The sequence below is a fragment of the Corythoichthys intestinalis genome, chromosome 13 (assembly GCF_030265065.1).
Source record: "Corythoichthys intestinalis isolate RoL2023-P3 chromosome 13, ASM3026506v1, whole genome shotgun sequence".
Taxonomy (NCBI): Eukaryota; Metazoa; Chordata; class Actinopteri; order Syngnathiformes; family Syngnathidae; genus Corythoichthys; species Corythoichthys intestinalis.
Genome location: NC_080407.1, coordinates 53,125,112 through 53,141,677, shown reverse-complemented (window position 1 = coordinate 53,141,677; position 16,566 = coordinate 53,125,112). Strand labels below are relative to the sequence as shown.

Sequence of the window (16,566 nt, the reverse complement as noted above, 5' to 3'; positions counted from 1 at the left end):
TAACATGACTTCCGAGACATGACAGAATGAAAGCTCCCTATTGTGATAACTTAAGACCTCATATGTCTCATGAACAGTCTCACCAATTTTGAGGAGGATCCAACAAACTCTCTAACTGCCAATGTCTCAGATATTCACCATGTAACAGTCTCAAATACCCAGTTTCCTGTTGGGTTTGGAACATGGGTGCAAGAGACTTTTTGGAGAAGTTTTGAACGAGGTATCAACTCCCAAAAAGGGCATTTGAACCCAACATAAATCTAAGTCAAGAAAAGGCTTACGTGAGCTAGTAATGTGGAACATGGCAGGATACAAGATGAACCGACACAGGGCAAGGTTAGGTGCAGACTATATATATATATATATATACACAATGAATCTCAGGTGGAAATGATCAGCCTGATTAGGAGCAGGAAGTTGGGAACCAGGCAGAATGCCACTACCAAAATAAAAGCAGGAAATTCTGCACCAACAAAACAAAAAACACTAACATGACTTCCGAGACATGATAGAATGAAAGCTCCCCATTGTGATAACTTAAGATCTCAGAAGTCTCATGAACAGTCTCACCAATTTTAAGGAGGAGCCAACAAACTCTAACTGCCAATGTCTCAGATATTCACCATGTAATAGTCTCAAATACCCAGTTTCCTGTTGGGTTAGGAACATGGGTGCAAGAGACTTTTTGGAACAGTTTTGAACGAGGTATCGACTCCCAAAAAGGGGATTTGAACCCAACATAAATCTAAGTCAAGAAAAGGCTTACGTGAGCTAGTAATGTGGAACATGGCAGGATACAAGATGAACCGACACAGGGCAAGGTTAGGTGCAGACTATATATATATATATATATATATATATATATACAATGAATCTCAGGTGGAAATGATCAGCCTGATTAGGAGCAGGAAGTTGGGAACCAGGCAGAATGCCACTACCAAAATAAAAGCAGGAAATTCTGCACCAACAAAACAAAAAACACTAACATGACTTCCGAGACATGACAGAATGAAAGCTCCCCATTGTGATAACTTAAGATCGCATATGTCTCATGAACAGTCTCACCAATTTTGAGGAGGATCCAACAAACTCTCTAACTGCCAATGTCTCAGATATTCACCATGTAACTTGATAATAAATTTCAAAAGTTTCCTGTTGGGTTTGGAATATGGGTGCAAGAGACTTTTTGGAGCAGTTTTGAACGAGGTATCGACTCCCCAAATTTCATTGCTCTACGTTGAAAAAACCTAATAGGAGAGGGCTTTTTGAAAAATTCAAGGGAGCGCCACCGAGCAATTTAGTTACGCTTTTTCGTAACATCACAAAATTATCCAAATTTACGTTTTCAAGCATTTTAAGGCCTCTTAATAGGGCTCTCGCACTACTTGGTGCTCGGGCCCAAATAATCATATTAAGAAATTATAAATTCGCTGTGTACAACTCTGTTTGCATACACTTCGATGCCGTAAAAGCTCATCTCTGTCTGTGGCGAAAAGTTTCTCGAAAGCAAAGCGTGTTTACCCCACAGGCCAAACTTGGGAATCTTCGGAGAAAGAAAAACACCTTTGATTGTCGGCATAAAACGATATCGCAAACATGAGAATTTGCGGCGGGCTGAGGGAATGAAAAGGATTTGTGTCAGGATTATCCGATCGCTGTGTGATTATCCAGGAGGGAGAAAATGAACATGTAGCTGGGAGCAGGTAGGCGCCATGTCAGGGTGCTGCTTGTGCTTGTGTGTGCTGTACAAATCGGAATAATTGGCATGAAAATTGCAGTGAGTTAAAAAAAAGATAACATCTTAAGAACAATAATCAAATTTAAAAGTGTAAATCTACGCGATGCTCATATTACTCTATTCACTCCATGTAAACATTCTGGGAGTTATGCTCACTAGGGTTGTTCCGATCATGTTTTTTTGCTCCCGATCCAATCCCGATCGTTTTAGTTTGAGAATTTGCCGATCCCGATATTTCCCGATCAATAAACAATAAATCCTCAAGATGGCATTTACATTATTAACATTCTTTCTGTGAGAGGGATCCACAGATAGAAAGACTTGTAAATCTTAAAGGATAAATGTGACTTTGTATATTGTGACTAAATATTGCCATCTAGTGGATTTTTATGAGCTTTCAGTAAATGATAATTCAGCCATTTAACTTCTGACCAAATGCATGATGGGAAGTGCAACCATGACTGTGCTTAATGGTACCAATTGATATATCTTCTCAGCGTTGGGAAATAAAATAGGATTTTAAGAAAAAGATCAACTACTACCTTTCTTCCCCGCATTGCTTACCACGATATTTCTGATCGTTGAGAGAGGGATTGAAAGGCTTTAGCCAATTAGAAAAAGGCTTCAAAGGCTGCCAAAATTCTCTCTACTCATTTGACGTTGCCTTTTAGTTCTATGTATACGTAATACGGTGCCATTATAGATTGAACGTGACAATGCGTGAGTGGGTAGTGCAGCGCATGCGTTAATTGCGTTAAATATTTCGATGTTATTACCGCTGTTGACGTGATGAATTTGACAGCTAACAACTAAAGACTCTGGATGAGTGTAAAACATTTTGTCTGTAACGTTAAGTACAATTAGAAAACGATTTCATTAAAAAAAAAAAAATAAAAATGTAAAAGACGTATAAATACGTCTTTGGACTCTGAAACAAAAATATAACGTATTTATTAGGGCTGTCAAAATTATCGCGTTAACGGGCGGTCATTATTTTTTAAAATTAATCACGTTAAAATATTTGACGCAATTAACGCACATGCCCTGCTCAAACAGATTAAAATGACAGTAAAGTGTATTGTCCGCTTGTTATTGGTTTTTTGGTGTTTAGCGCCCTCTGCTGGCCCTTGGGTCCAACTGATTTTATGGGTTAGTACCATGAGTGAGCATGGTGTAATTATTCACATCAACAATGGCGAGCTACTAGTTGATTTTGATTGAAAATTTTACAAATTTTATTCAAACGAAAACATTAAGAGGGGTTTTAATATAAAATTTCTATAACTTGTACTAAGATTTATCTTTTAAGAACTACAAGTCTTTCTATCCATGGATCGTTTTAACAGAATGTTAATAATAGTAATGCCATCTTGTTGATTTATTGTTATAATAAAGAAATACAGTACTTATGTACCGTATGTTGAATGAATATATCCATCTTGTGTCTTATATTTCCATTCCAACAATAATTTACAGAAAAATATGGCATATTTTATAGATGGTTTGAATTGAGATTAATTATGATTAATTCATTTTAAAGCTGTAATTAACTCGATTACAAATTTTTATCGTTTGTCACCCCTAGTATTTATACGTTTTTGGGTTTATACGTTTTGAGTGTCATGTCATAATTATGACGGTCTTATGACAGTCTTATGACACTGCTTTCAAACGAAGTATTGCCTATTAACCTTAATATATCAACAAATAAGCCCAACTGGACTATAAGCCGCAGGACTCAAAATGAAGGATGATATGATACGATAAGTGCTAAACAAAAAAAAAAAAATGCCAGTGCCCTGGTATTGTATTCGGTCTAGTTACGCCCCTGGTTGAAAGTAGAAATGTTTTAAAATTACTGATGCCAAATATGTTCCGATTCTAAACGATACTTTCACCATCCTACTCAGTTTTTGTGAAAATCCTGAGAAAATACAGTTTCCAAAAGCTGTAAACACACAAAAAAAAAAAGCCATTTTCCGCGCCGCCGTTGCAAACGAGCCAGGTGGAATCTGGGAAGAACTGACCTGCTTCACTTCGAGGCGACGTCAAGACTTGCCACGTCGCAGCTGCTCCGCCACCTGCCAGCGAACAAAAAATACGAGACAAAGAGGACAATGTGAAAGAAAGTAAATACGATGGAAAAGTGGATAAAAGCAATGCAAAATTGGGCAAACTGATAAAGAGCGACGGCATAAAGCGAACACAAAAATGACCCAAAAAAAGATATTTTGCAACACGTAATTAAACGCATTCGCAAGAGTCGGCTTTTTGTGAAAGCGCCGCCGTTGTATAATGGGAGACGTATTTATTAATTCCCCTGGCTCTCTTTTAGTCACTTGATATTCAGAGATGTCGTTATCCGAAATCTACAAAAAGCTCTTATCGGCTGTCCTAATGCTTCGCGCGTGAGATGAGCAATCTCTGCTTCACATTTGAAGCTCTGTTTTCCAGATGAAGCTAAATGATGCACAAGAAGAAAGGCATTCTAATGCCAAATTTCACCCAGAGTGACCTTCAGCTTCATCCTCGCTATCAAAATGTGCTTTTAGAAATTAGGCAGCCCCCTCCTGAGATGTTCAATGTCAGAACATTCATTACAGGGCTCAATGGGGCACATCTTTTTCATTTAGGGCTCGCTAACACGTCGCACCGGGGTTTTGCTATTATCCGTTAGCCGAGGAGGGCACGGTCGCGGCGGTGCTTGGATTTGGAGAGGAAGTGGCCTTCCTGACATAAGAACTCCTCATGTCATCCCAAGAGAAAATTCTATTTATACAGAATTATACAGCTAGTCTCAGTCTGTCCTTCATGAAAAAAGTCCTTGGAATCTTCTAGAATGAATTGGGAATGTGAACTCAGGATGGAAAGCTAAGTTTGTTTGCGTTATTGTGAGTCATTCCAGAATCGGAGGACATTTGAGCTTGAAAATTCAGATTTTCGGCTACATATTCATTAACAATAGCTAATTAATAGTGCTGTCAAATTTATCGCGTTAACGGGCAGTAATAAAACAAAAAAAAATTAACTACGTTAAAATATTTGACGCAATTAACGCATGCGCAGTTTACAATGACGTCATTTCGGAACGTTGAGAGCGAAAAGGCAGAGAAATGCGAGCAGACACAGGCGTTCATTGGACCGCGCCTTTTATAGGCTTAAGCTTTGGCAACTCTTTCACAACAATTGCAAGTATTGTGGCGAACGACGTGGGGAAGAATGACAGGAGACGATCTTTTTCTTAACACGCTTAATTGAAAACAACGCAGAACATACTGTATACCATTTGCAGTCACCACTGACAGTCATGGTTGCCTAACTTCCCATCATGCATTCGGGCGGAACAGTTAAGTCGCTACAGTACCATTTAGTGACAGCACAACAAAAATAATATTCCTATCTCTCAATGTTAAAATCTTTTTTTTGCCATGTGGCATTTTTTTACTTGCCAGGTGGCAACATTTTTTTGCCATGTGACATTTTTTTTGCCATGTGGCAATTTTTTTTGCCATGTGGCATTTTTTTTTTTACATGTGGCAAAATTTTGTTGCCATGTGGCAAATTTTTTTTTGCTATGTGACATTTTTTTGGCATGTGGCAAAATTTTTTTGCCATGTGACAATTTTTTTGCCATGTGGCAAAACTTTTTTGCCATTCGGAAAAACTTTTTTGCCATGTGGCAAATTTTTTTTGCTATGTGGCATTTTTTTTGCCATGTGGGAATTTTTTGCCAGGTGGCATTTCTTTCCCTTGTGGCATTTTTTTTTTGCCATGTGGGAATTTTTTGCCAGGTGGCATTTCTTTCCCTTGTGGCATTTTTTTTTTGCCATGTGCCATTTTTTTTTTGCCCTGTGCCATTTTATTGCCATGTGGCAATTTTTTTTTGCTATGTGGCTTTTTTTTCCCATGTGGCAAAACGTTTTTGCTATGTGGCATTTTTTTGCCATGTGGGAATTTTTTGCCAGGTGGCATTTTTTTGCCATGTGGCAAAATGTTTTTGCCATGTGGGAATTTTCTGCAAGGTGGCATTTCTTTCCCTTGTGGCATTTTTTTTGCCATGTGCCATTTTTTTTTTGCCATGTGCCATTTTTTTTGCCATGTGAGAAAATTTTTTCGCCATGTGGCATTTTTTTTTTTTTTTTTTGCCATGTGGCAAAATTTTTTTTGCTGTGTGGCATTTTTTTTTTTTTTTGCCATGTGGCAAAAAGGTTTCTTTGGCTTAATGTGGTTAGGTAATATGTTATAGTCCAGTATAATAATTACAGTTCATATAAATAACCTGTGCTCAGAAAAAAAAAACATTGTTTAAAAAAACATTATAGGCAGTTACTCACAATGTTACTCATTACTTAAGTATTCTTTCCAGCAAATACTTTTTTTTTTTTAATTGTACTTGAGTTCATTTTTTGGATGAATACTTTTACTTATACTTGAGCAGTATTATTTTTAAGTAACGCCACTCTTACTTGAGTAAAATTTTTGGTGACTCTACCCACAATCCTAATCTTAGATTTTTCTAAGGAGTAGACGTATTTCATTCTGCATTTTAGGGGCAACTCCAGACAGTATTAAAAAATATATTTTCAAGCATTCTTTTATTTTTCAGGACAAGGACATTTACTCAGAAACTGCTTTCTATGGTAGTTTTTTTTATGTGGATTATTTAAAATTTAAAGGACGGGACGTAAATTTAGGAATGTCACACATGGCTACTTTTTATAGGTAAGTCTAACGCAAGATGACGACTTGCACGCCAGACAGGGTCCAGAACAAGCTCGGTCACAAAATAAAAAAAGAACTAGTCGCAGACAAAAGTAATAAAACGGCCAAGTGAACTATTTGTCTTTGTGGAACTGATATGTCCTCCCTCGGTCCGGACGTATAAAGCCCACAAGCAGCGCGGGCTTTATTGAAACTCTCCACACTTTCCCCTCAGTTGTCACTCTGAAAAGACGGGACGCAATAAAGGAGCCCCGATATTACAGCACGGGAGTTGAGAGAAGCACAACAGCTGACATTGATCAATAACACTAATATGGGCAAGAGGCTGATTTACGGCTACTGTTCAAACAAAAAAGACAACTAAAATGGCAAGTAGGTAAACTAACGGTAGATGTGATTTGGCTGTTTGCTCAACCTGAAATTCATGAATGAGCTACTTTTGCCCTTCATTTTAAAACCTGCGCTTTATTGTCCAGTGCGCTTATCTGTTGATTATTTGTGTTAATAGGCAACGCATGCCTCCTAGCATGCATTTTAGCGCTACAGATGTAAATAATCAAAATTCATGTTCTGTGCTAATTATTTATTTAGTTACTGTTCAAGTTATTTCATTAACTGGTTGTTATGGTATTTGGTAACACTTTATTTAACAGTAGTGTCATAAGACTGTCATATGACATTATCATGGGCATTAATGAATGCTTATGACGGATGTCATTAAGTGTCATTCGGCAAATTATGTTACTAACGCCATTTATGTCCAGTTTGGATCGTTTACATTCATTCAAAAGTGATAGAATTTGCCGGAAAACACTAAAAAAAATCTGCTATAAGCATTCATTCATGCTTATGACAGTGTCATGTCATAGTTATGATCGTCTAATGACAGTCTTATGGCACCCACTTCAAATAAAGTGTTACCAAATAACAACTCGCAATTAATTGAACAACTATAACAGTAACTGAAGAAATAATTAGCACAGATCATGAATTATGATTGTTATTTACATCTGCACGGTAAATGCACGATTCTTTGCTTTTAACCAAGAATCAAGACTTTTTTACGTCCATATCTATGAAGAATTCTGGGATTTAAGCCTTTATTCACAAGAATTTTCGCCAGAAAACCTCTGTTTGTTAGCGATTGAGGCTAGCGGCCGCCTGACATAGAGTAGCATTGTACTTCGACATATTTATGTAAAATAAACGCTAAATACACGGTACCTTTACTTTTAACCAGGAATCGAGACTTTTTTATGTCCATATGTGTGAAGAATTCGGGTATTTAAGCCTTTATTGGCCCGAGCGCACTTAGTGCGAAGGCCCTATTGGAATGCAAAGGATTATTATTTTTTTTTTTCATGGCAAATGAAAATGGCCAATTTGAAGGCCTGAACATGCTCAAAAACTCACCAAATTTTGCACATACATGCCGCTTCGCGTAAATTTCGATAATTTAGCAACGTTACGAAAAAATGTCACAAAATGGCTCAGTGGCGCCCCCTTTAAATTTAAAAAAATGCCATTTCCTTTGATGTTTTTCAATGTAGAGCGATGAAATTTGGGGAGTCGATAGGTTGTCTAAAACTGCCTTAAAAAGTCTGTAGCACCCATATTCCAAACCCAACAGGAAATCGGGTATTTTGGATTGAATGTTGAAAAACATGCCATTTTACTTGAAAACCAGGGTGCACGTTTGAAACCATTACGCCGAGGCAGTTAGTTGGACCCTCCTCAAAATTGGTCAGACTGTTAAAGACACATATGAGATGGTAGGTTATAAAAATGGTGCGTTTTCATTCACGGGCCTGACCTGGGCGGGGTACCAAAGTCGGGCGTTTTTTTTGGCAACACGCCAATTCATTAAATGACTAATAACTTCCTGATACAAGGTGCAATCCTTTTCATATCTGGCATGCATGTGCGGTGTCCAAGCCTGAACACGACTGCATTGAAATATTACGCATTAGGCCTGGCGCCCCCTAGTGGGAACAGGAAACTCCTTTTTTTACGAGCAAGGCTCCTCCTTCTCCTCGGGAAAGTAATCAACTGACCTTAAACCTGTATTAGGGGAGCCTTATGATATGTGTTCAGGTATCTGATGAAAAATATTGAGTTTTCGTTGTAGCGGCGGTGTCCAAACAGGAACGTGAAAAGACCCTCGACATTTTTTCTCAAAATGGCCAATTTGAAGGTCTTAACATGCTCGAAAACTCACCAAAATTTACATATACATGAGGCTTCACGTACATTTCGAAGATTTAGCAGCGTTGCAAAAATATGTAATAAAATGGCTCAGTGGCGCCCCCTTGAATTTTTCAAAAAGGCCTCTCCTATTAGTTTTTTTCAACGTAGAATGAATAAATTTGGGGAGTCGATACATTGTGCAAAACTGCTCCAAAAAGTCTCTTGCACTCATATTCCAAATCCAAGAGGAAATCGGGTATTCTGGATTGAATGTTGCAAAACATGCCATTTTAGTCACAAACCAACGTGCACGTTTGAGATCATTACGCCAAGGCAGTTAGTTGGACCCTCCTCAAAATTGGTCAGACTGTTGATGACACGTATGAGATGTTAGGTTATGAAAATGGTGAGTTTTCGTTGACGGGCCTGACCTGGGCGGGGTACCAAAGTCAAGCGTTTTTTTGGCAACACGCCAATTCAGTAATTTATAATTGATTCTGCATGTTTTGTGTTTCTTTTTCTGATGTGAAAATTGAGGTATTTATTAGCTGTTGAAAAAAAGTTGCTATTTTGGGCAAAAACCTATATGTTAAATAATGCTATTGATCCTGAAAATATAGGTGATTATTTCTGCATTTGGTGGTTCTTGTGTATCTAGTGTAAAATCAGAGAATTTTATAGCCATTTTAAGTTTTGGTATACTTATATAAAAAAATAACCAGGATTTTATAACGGAACGACTTTGAATTTTTTGATGCCACTGCTCATGGAGACTCATAGATGGCTAAGGTAGGTGCCTGTTTTGGTTTTTGGCCCCTTACGGATCGGCCCTGCCCCCCATGTTATGTCAATATATTATGAAGTCTATGTTTGGGTTTTAACAGTCAAGCAGTGACTTTAAAACGTGATTATGACGTTGAATAAGGCACTTATGATACAAATTTGCCGTCCGCTGTTGTGTCGTGACTCTAGCGTGCTCTTCTGTTTAGTTGCCTTTCAGGTGCACGCTGACAGTGACATCACACGTCGACCGTTAAATTTCAGATTTTATTTTGAGCGCGTACAGTCTGCACGGTCCGCCCCGGAACAGTGCATGACCTATCATTTGAACTGTCATAGTGCTAATCCAGGCCGAATCTGGCACACTGACGTTAAGCGGGTGTGATTGCTATGCAGATCTGGCTAGCTGAGGCCGGATTGATGAGGACAATGACATATAATACATGTTTTTGGATAGTTATTTTGATATTTAGGTGGGTATTTGGGAGTATTTAAAGGGTTAATTCTGGTTTACGTGAAAATTAGGAACGGAACTCGTTCGTAACCTGGGCACTACCTATATATATCATTGTGTATTGAGCAAAATACATTTGTACAAAGAACTGTAAATAAATGATCGTTATGAAGAGCATTCTGAGATGCTTGCCATCTGTGTGGCCTCTCAGGAACCTCGCGTTGCAAACCTCTTACAGGGAGCCGCTTTGAGCTTTTAACGAGAACAAGGTGCAAATGGAGGGCCCCTTGTTTGAGCCAAGGGGTGGGGGCGGCCTCTTTTGTGCCTTAAAAGCACAAAAAGTTGCTCTAAATGCTCCTCAACAGGAAATACTTATTTAACATGTTGGGCTTGCCCAGGGGGAAAATACTGCATCCAGATAAAGGCTAGAAAGACAAGAAAAAATTGGGGGTGCAATTGTTCAAATTTGAGGCTGTAAACTCAAACACCCCATTTTTTGGTTCCATATTTCGAGTCAGGGAAATTGAGATAGGCGAATGCTGACGGTTGTTTCGAGCTGGCAGAACAAAGTGGACGACACGAGAAGGTGGTGTAGGAGACGGCGAGCGGATAATGAATAATGGAAAAGTGATGCCCCGTGACCTCGCCACCTTCTTTCTTTTGGCCTCTGATGAGGATTATAACTGAAAGTGGTCGCCATGACAGTTAGTTTATCCCGGCGTTGGGGCAAGGCCACTCACACTGAAAGGCATCACCCAGCAGAAAGCCTGTGTGGGTTGAACATGGCACATTCCTAAAACTTGTATGTCTTGGAGTGTTTGGGCTCGGTGGGTGACTACGAGATGACCTTGACTTTCTTAATCCCGCAGTGGAAGTCATTTTGAAACCACTTGCTAATGGAGAGTTAGAATAATACATTTTACTTCCGTCATTTGAGTCATTGACAAGACATCTTGCCATTTGTTACATGGAAAACACGAGAAAACTAGAGACAATAAGCTCATGATATACAACATGCTTTGGAGAATCTGTGTGATAATAGTTGTCAAGTTCAAATACGAATCCTTAGGTAGACATTTATAGTATTTCCCAAAATAAGGAGAAAAGCACTCAATTTAGTTGAAAAGCTTGCAAGGAGAAGGAGGGGAAACTATACAGCTTCCGCAATCGTTCTAACTAGCTCCTCCTTCACCTCGCTTTTTATTCGGGATGGCCCTAGCAACAGATGGGTGTCTTGCCCTAAAAGGGAAAGGGGAAGCAAGCTGGCGACACCCCTTGTATTTGCTTGGCTATGTGTGTGCATGTAGGTGAAATTATATACATTGGGGCAAATAATTATTTAGTCAACAACTAATTGTGCAAGTTCTCCTACTTGAAAATATTGGAGAGACCTATAATTGTCAACATGAGTAAACCTCAACCATGAGAGACAGAATGTGGGGGAAAAAAAACTGAAAATCATATTGTTTGATTTTTACAGAGTTTATTTGCAAATCATGGTGGAAAATCAGTATTTGGTCAATACCAAAAGTTCATCTCAATACTTTGTTATGTGCCCTTTGTTGGCAATAACGAAGGCCAAACGTTTTCTGTAACTCTTCACAAGCTTTTCGCACACTGTTGCTGGTATTTTGGCCATTCCTCCATGCAGATCTCCTCTAGAGCAGTGATGTTTTGGGGCTGTCATCGGGCAATGTCAAGTTTCCGAGCAGGCAGGTCGTGTGTGGGCCAAAGTGCAGGGAAAGGGAAGCGAGGCAAAAAGGTGGTGCAAATATGTTTTAATTAAGGCCAACAAAAAACAAAGTACAAACCAAATTCAAGGTGATCCCAAAAAACACAGTAGCAAACGAAACTCAGGTGACTAACAAAGACTGGGTATCAAAAACTTACTGAGGCAGAGAAACACGAGGGCTGTGATGTAGGAACGGGCAAGAATTGACGCTGGCATGAACGAAGACATTGACATTAACAGAAACTCTGACATTGACGATGACGCAACAAGGACTGAAAAGAACCTGGGAGCATGTATACACACGCAGACAAAGGGTAATGAGACAATGAGGAACAGATGGGTGACACAGGTGGACGCAGATTGGAGGATACACAAGCAGCGGTACACCAGGTGAAATCAATGGCAATTACAAGGACACACTAGGAGGGAATCAACACAAAACCTAACAGGCAACACGGACTTTCAACTCCCTCCACAGATTTTCTATGGGGTTGAGATCTGGAGACTGGCTAGGCCACTCCAGGACCTTGAAATGCTTCTTACGAAGCCACTCCTTTGTTGCCCTGGCTGTGTGTTTGGGATCATTGTCATGCTGAAAGACCTTCAATGCCCTTGCTGATGGAAGGATATTTTCACTCAAAATCTCTCGATACTTGGCCCCATTCATTCTTTCCTTTACACAGATCAGTCGTCCTGGTCCTTTTGCAGAAAACAGCCTCAAAGCATGATGTTTCCACCCCCATGCTTCACAGTGGGTATGGTGTTCTTCGGATGCAATTCAGTATTCTTTCTCCTCCAAACAGGAGAACCTGTGTTTCTACCAAAAAGTTCTATTTTGGTTTCATCTGACCATAACACATTCTCCCAGTCCTCTTCTGGATCATCCAAATGCTCTCTAGCGAATGCAGACGGGCCTGGATGTGTACTTTCTTCAGCAGGGGGACACGTCTGGCAGTGCAGGATTTGAGTCCCTGGCGGCACATTGTGTTAGTGATAGTAGCCTTTGTTACTGTGGTCCCAGCTCTATGTAAGTCATTCACTAAGTCCCCCCGTGTGGTTCTGGGATTTTTGCTCACCGTTCTTGTTATCATTTTGATGCCACGAGGTGAGATCTTGCATGGAACCCCAGATCGAGGGAGATTATCAGTGGTCTTGTACGTCTTCCCTTTTCTAATAATCGCTCCCACAGTTAATTTCTTTACAGTACACCAAGCGTTTTACCTATTGCAGATCCAGTCTTCCCAGCCAGGTGCAGGTCTACAATTTTGTCTCTGGTGTCCTTCGACATCTCTTTGGTCTTGGCCATAGTGGAGTTTGGAGTGTGACTGACTGAGGTTGTGGACAGGTGTCTTTTATACCAATAATGAGTTAAAACAGGTGACGAGTGGAGCCTCGTTAGACCTCGTTAGAAGTTAGACCTCTTTGACAGCCAGAAATCTTGCTTGTTTGTAGGTGACCAAATACTTATTTTTCACTCTAATTTGGAAATAAATTCTTTAAAAATCAAACAATGTGATTTTCTGTTTTTTTCCACATTGTGTCTCTCATGGTTGAGGTTTACGCATGTTGACAATTACAGGCCTCTCTGATCTTTTCAAGTAGGAGAACTTGCACAATTGGTGGTTGACTAAATACTTATTTGCCCCACTTGCAAGGTTGCCAATACTTTTGGCCAGCACTGTACAAGTCATTCACATAATACTGAGGTTCATTGCTTCAAAAAGCTTCCTTTGGCCAGCACTGCTCCCTTGGGGGAGACAGTCAACCTCTGCTGCCACCTGCTTTCAACACTGTTGTCGTCCAACATGCCTCCTAGCATGCATTGCAGCGCTACAGATGTAAATAACAATCAAAATTCATGTTCAGGGCTAATTATTTCTTCAGTTACTGTTCCAGTTGTTTCATTAACTGCTAGTTATGGCATTTGGTAACACTTTATATGACAGTAGACCACAATAATTATCAAATGACACTGCTATGAGCATTAATGAATGCTTATGACGGATGTCATTATGGGTCATCCTGCAAATTGTATAACAGGATAATTTGAAAATGGACGATTGTAGTTCTCAAAAACATGTTAACACAATAAATTAAACGTCGTATTGCGAGTGCGTCATTTCATATCCCTATACGCCAATAATGTTGCCCAGCTCTAAGCCAAAGTTTTAATTAGCCTATTTTACACTTGTTCCACTAACTCCTTATTTGGTAGAAAACTGTGCTTCAACTAGTGCGTGCATATGCAGTACAATATATTCTTACTTAAAAATTGTGGGTTCAGTTCCACTTCACGAAACACTCCGCCAATCTGTGCCACAATCTGAGTGCAGCCCTGACTATTAATGCCGACGTGGCTGTGCAATATTTGCAAGGGAAGAAAAAAGGTGCTCTTTGCCTGCCCTTTTCTCTCTGATGCCAAGCATGAATGTTGGATGCGACGGCGGCGCTTCCCAGACTGCTGATGCCTCGCACGCACGCACGTCTATGTGCTATTTGTGTGGCTTCGTGCCGCTAAGCAGCTCCCTTGAATGTCCCGCAGGGGGTTTAAAGGGGGATCGACCGTGGCGGGGAGGACATGTTGAGGCTCTCGTTGCTAAAACACAGGCGCTGTCCTATTAACCGCGACAGGGGCAGGAGGGATCAAACAGGAAGTCACAGTGGGATCACGGGAAGCTCGGGCTAACAGGCAACTTAGGAGAAAAGAACTGTTGAATTGGCCTCGGCGGGCCAATGATTTGTGGCGCTGCATAGCGCGAGGTCATCAAGTGTAGCTCACCAAATGAAATGCTATTTCATTAGAACTTCATGATCAATTGACACTTGACAGTCACACAACTAGTGTTGTTTTTGTCAGCTCTTTTAATTTTCGCATTGCGTTTTGGATGATAATACTTATTAGCAATGTTCCCTGTAATTTTTCGCGTGTCTGAACAAGCTCCCTGAGCACAATGCAGACAACTGTGAGCAACATCAGATGTGTACGCTGTTGCCACATACCAGTATCACACCTGTTCAAAACCATAAGTGGATTTTAAGGGGGGGGGGGGCAGGGGGACCAGGCCCTCTTCCTGGTGGCCAAAAAGTGTCATTGCATGTAATTGACTTTCCTATACGTAAAGCAATTGCAGCAACTGCAACAAAACTGAATGAAATGAACAAAAACAAATTTTTTTATAATGGGTCAAAACTATTTTTCGAACAGATCGTGTGACTAGCACGGTCATTTGCTTTGCATATAATCTCCCCCCCCCCCCCCATTTTTTTTTTTTTTTTAAATGAGGGGAGGGCATTTTTTAAAATTTGATATTAAATGTTAAAAAAAAATTTTTTTTTTGATTGAAGCAACTTTTTGGGGGGGATTTTCCAATGAAAAATTAAGTGTTCAAATGCAAATTTGCAGTACTGTATTTGTTTATTATGACAATACATCCTCAAGATGGCATTTACATTATTAACATTCTTTCTGTGGGAGTGATCCAGGGTTAGAAAGACTAATTCTTAAAGGATAAATGGGACTTTGTATATCGTGACTAAATATTGCCATCTAGTGTATTTGTTGAGCTTTCAGTAAATGATACTGCAGCCATTCAACCCAAATGCATGATGGGAAATGCAACCATGACTGTGCGTCGGGGCACCAATTGATATACGTTCTCTACGTTGGGAAAGAACATAGGGTGTTAAGAAAACGATCAACTACTACCTTTCTTCCCCACATTGCCTCCCACGTTAATTTTAATTGCTGAGAGAGGGAATGTAAGGCTTTAGCCAAATAAAAAAAGGCTCCAAAGGCTGTCAAAATTCTCTCTCATCATTACACGCTGCGTTTAGCTCTATATATTGGTAAAACGGCGCTTTTATAGATTGGACGCGACAATGCGTGGGTGGGTCGTGAAACCAAAACTACTCTGGATGAGTGTAAGACATTTTGTCTGCAACGTTATATACAATTAGAAAACGATTTAAATAAAAAAAAAAAAAAAAATATATATATATATATATATATATATGGCAGAAAACACTCAGGTGACTTGAAGTTCCGCTTTGAGACCCCCAATTTGGCCAAATTTCAAAATTGTCCGATACGCATGTGTGATACATCGTTGGAAAGCTTAAAATCTCCATTTTCTGGGGGAAGAAAAATTTTGAACAGGAGCGCATTTTGAAAAAAAAATGTTTTTTAAACAGCAAAACCCTATCTGGAGGCGAGAGCAGAATTACAGACGCCACGACTTTAACGAGATATTATCGGGTACTTACCTTGTTTCGATCCAAAACTCCATGTAGCATGTATCACTGAGTATCAAGACACAGTTGTGAATGCCCACAGCTGGATTTTGGGGGGATTTTATGGGTGAAACATGGCAATATAACAAAGGGTCGCTATGCAGAAATCGCAGACATCAAGGAGTGGTCGAGATTTTCTTTTCCATATATTTACCCCTTTAAACGTATTTTTTTCCCAATTTTTCTTTGTTTGGATCAATTATTTATCATCTAACATATCGGAGAAAGTACGACTAACAAAAAAATACAATTAAGCGATAGTTAAGAGGTAGATATCCGTGACTTTTTTACAGACGCCATTTTTTTTATTATGACGTCATTTGTTTAAAAGTTTAAAATATGTGAGTGAATAATTTTTTCAAGTCTTTTTTTCTGTTTAAACAAAATATTAGAAATCAATAATTGATTCTAAGCTAAAAATGACAGACATTTTGAATGATAAATATCATTAATTACCTTAGCTTTATGGCTGGCTTAAAAGAAAAACGGTTGCGCGACGTCTGTAAACAGGGGTTTTCAAGGTAAAACGGACAAATTAAAAATAGTTCGGGGGCTTCATGCACCACGAATCTGCTATGGCAGCATATAGACATATTGTTCTAGCAAACAACAGTTGCTTTGGCTTAAAATACAGCAGTTTCTTTTCAAGAGGAGTGCAAGAGC

General features: G+C 39.4%; 1 long non-coding RNA gene across 1 annotated transcript in view; it reads right to left on the bottom strand.

The window, feature by feature from the left end:
* The window catches only part of LOC130927796 (uncharacterized), a 68,458-nt gene that overhangs the window by 17,972 nt on the left and 33,920 nt on the right, over positions 1 to 16,566 (bottom strand). The window contains exon 2 of the long non-coding RNA XR_009066524.1: positions 3,766 to 3,819. This is a non-coding gene — a long non-coding RNA (uncharacterized LOC130927796). The remainder of the gene's footprint in view (positions 1 to 3,765; positions 3,820 to 16,566) is intronic.